Below are 3,197 nucleotides of genomic sequence, written 5' to 3'. Positions count from 1 at the left end.
TCAATGATGCTACGAAATATGCGTAGATCGATGAGAAATCCCAGTGTAGCTGGAGTAAATACACCTACTCAAACCTAATGCCATCAGTCACGTCATCGCCGTGAGGCAGTCGACACCATATCTTTGATTGCGACGATCTATTAGAGCAAGGTTTGGCCAGCTTCTCGCGCGAAGTATCTTTTAGGACAGATAGATTTTGCCGATTGTCGCCACAAACACCGATTGTATGCCTTGAAACTGTTCCGCTGAGCTGTTTATTATATTACTGAAGGGTCTTTCCACTATCTTTCGCATGCATTGATCTTACTTGCATAGCTGACGCACTTACAAACTTATTTTCATAGATACTGACCGACAGAGTGGCGTAGATCCTTATCGAGTGGTATTTACTGGCTCCTATATGTATGCCAAACACACAAAGCCACATGGCTGTAGACAGCGTATCATATTGTAGGGATGTTTAGACTCAATTTGAAAAGTAGCTCATGTACAATATATGAAGTATTTTTGCTGCCTACTTATCAACTCGGTTTGCTATTTGATGTGTAGCGCGAGGTCGCTAATGAGTGTGTATAACACGCGCCCGTGAGAGCCAAAACCTATGTATAGGGTCACTATCGCTCTCTTGATACATTTGCGTCGTCGTGCTAGCTTTCTGTGCTTACGCTATTAATGTTTTAGTCTGTATAATCAAGCGCGTCACTAACTGGGCACAGGCCATTCCGCAGCGATATTGGTATGCTGAACGCGCATTTGTTAGCAGTAGCCAACGCGATATATACGCGCGAGGCGGGTACGCCTTATAGTCATCCGCGAATCAACCGAGCTTTCATCTCGGCCGTTATGAACAGGACACTAAAGTACAATATTGCATTCAGACACATCGACTTGCCACGTCCATCTGTACGGTCTGCACTGTCACGCAGTGGTAGTATCTATGTAAACAGCAGCTTATTCGTCGCACGTAGCTCCCACTCAATACTGTAGTTTAAATTTGTGAGCGCCAATTAGTGCAATATACGCTATAAGAGCTGATGGTACAGATAGCATGGTTTTGCGTGTGCCCACGTGAGCGAGTGTACGTGCCATCTACGGTGATGCGTATGCGGATAGGAACCACCAACTTGCAGCGGTGCACAGTTGATTCCATGTGCTAATTATTTTATGAAGCGCGCTACGCTCGTAGGTGCGTCAACATTATAGTCAGCTTACCGTATGTGCGTCTCCAAGCCTCGCACCGTGAGCCAGTATACCAAAACAAAAATAGGTTGGAAAATGGGGGCATAAAGGGTATATTTACCATTACTTGCTCTTCTGCTGCTTCTTTTGCTCGATATACTTGGCGTTTCGGGCGGTCAGTTTGTGAGGGTGGCTGCGCCTCTTTTTCTTCTGGGAGTACCAGTCAGGACCCATCGCCTTCTTGACGTTCGCCAGGCTTTCCTGGCGGCGCACTTTGGCCGAATCAGGTGGTGGGGGCTTTTCCTCCCAGAGCTCGACTGCTTTTGGGCCGTTCTCGCAGGCAATACAGCGCCGCACGATGTCCCGCCCGCTGATTGTACGGAATGCGTAGCCGTACTGCAGCTTCCCGCAACCGACGCAGCGCGTCCGGGCATCCGTCGTAGACCGCTGCGGGTTCAGCAGAAGCGGGTCAATCTTCGCCTCGCATTGGTTGCACGTAGGGCCCACCATTTTGCAAACTGTGAGTAAGTTAACAAAACGTGCGTAAAATATTAGCCAATAGCACGCTAATATAAGGCTGGTATTTATTATTAGGCAAAATATTAAAATGTTTTATAAAATAACTTTCTATTTGCTATATTGATAATAATATCAAATTTTCCATACATTACATGCAATATAAACTGACAAAAACAATTATCTATCGTGCGCGCATGCATTCGTCGGGTGGGGTGCACGGGAGCAGATAGCGCAATGACCGTGCAGCCGCGCGCCTTCATTGCACGGTGGCAGTGGTGAGTGCCAGGTGAAGTAAAGAAGATATATATTCGCAAAGTCCTTACAAAAAGCGCTGGTCGTGAAGCCTACTTTGATATTAAAAAAGGGGTGCAGAGCGTGTGTGAGTGGCGTGGGGTGCGTGCTGGCGGCGCGACATGTGGGTGTGAATTTGCGTTTGCGTGGCCTTGTGGTCTAGTGGTATGATTCTCGCTTAGGGTGCGAGAGGTCCCGGATTCGATCTCAAAAAATACTATCGTCTCTACTTTAGAAAGCTCGTGGAAAATAGCATCGCCGAGCTCTTACAAATGCGGCCTGTGAAGCTTATTTTAAAAATATTAGTACTATTAATATCGTCTTTACTTTGAAAAGTGTGTGGAAATAACATTCCAGATCTCTTACAAAATACTGGTCTGTGAAGTCTACATGAATAATAATAAATATTTTTATTTGAGAAAGTGTGCAGAGCTCTTAGAAAATAAAGTGGTTACTGTGCCCGATTTGCAGTACATACGACAGGTTTTGCGTAGCTAAATGTCAATAATCAAGTATCTGCGCAGCTCGCCTGGCTGTTTGCAACCAATCGATGCCTTTCGTGCTGGGTAGAAATGTTAACATCACGTCCAATCCCGAGGGCGAGAGACGGTCTGATCGTGCGACAGATCCAGTCAGTGTCGCAGGTCGGCAGGTATTGACCAATCAGGGCGCGAGTTAATTGTGTGACGCTTTTGGATATATTTGTAATTTTGGCATAGTTAGGTCGAGTCAGAAAGATAGGTGCGGTCGGTAGGATGGGAGGAAACTGTATGAGACAGGCCGGGTGTAGCCATGCGGAAAGGCAGGTCAAAGCAGGAAGACAGGGAGTGCGACGGACGGATTGACAGACGGACCGACAGGTTACAAGGTTAGAATATTAACTAGCGCTCTGGGCGCCCGCTCCGCGGACGCTAGGGCATTGTTTGTTGGTGTAAGAGGGACGACCACCTCCGCTGCGCTGCGGTGGGCTTAGAGTTTCTACTTAGAGCGACGCTACATATAATATTTGTATACTTTGATCTACTTATGCTACGCTCCAAAACAACACCGTACACAATATCCTTACTGCTCTCATGTTATGCCTCACTGTCCGCCTCTGGAGCGTGTACTGCTATCATTTCTTAAAGTCACTTTTTGGAAACATCACATATAAATATGGAGGCGTGACAGCTGGATGTTACAGATAGATACCCCGCGTGATAGATCTA

At 46.6% G+C, this 3,197-nt stretch overlaps 1 pseudogene across 1 annotated transcript; it reads left to right on the top strand.

Moving 5' to 3' along the window:
- The first annotated feature begins 2,137 nt into the window (after positions 1-2,137).
- Positions 2,138-2,209, top strand: PITG_31424 (annotated as a pseudogene). Its single transcript has one exon. The product of its transcript is annotated as a tRNA-OTHER (tRNA).
- The last annotated feature ends 988 nt before the right edge of the window (positions 2,210-3,197 follow it).

Source organism: Phytophthora infestans, genomic scaffold (assembly GCF_000142945.1).
Source record: "Phytophthora infestans T30-4 supercont1.268 genomic scaffold, whole genome shotgun sequence".
In the NCBI taxonomy this organism is placed as follows: Eukaryota; Oomycota; class Peronosporomycetes; order Peronosporales; family Peronosporaceae; genus Phytophthora; species Phytophthora infestans.
Note: the sequence above shows the minus strand (reverse complement) of the source record. Positions and strands in the feature narration are given on the sequence as shown.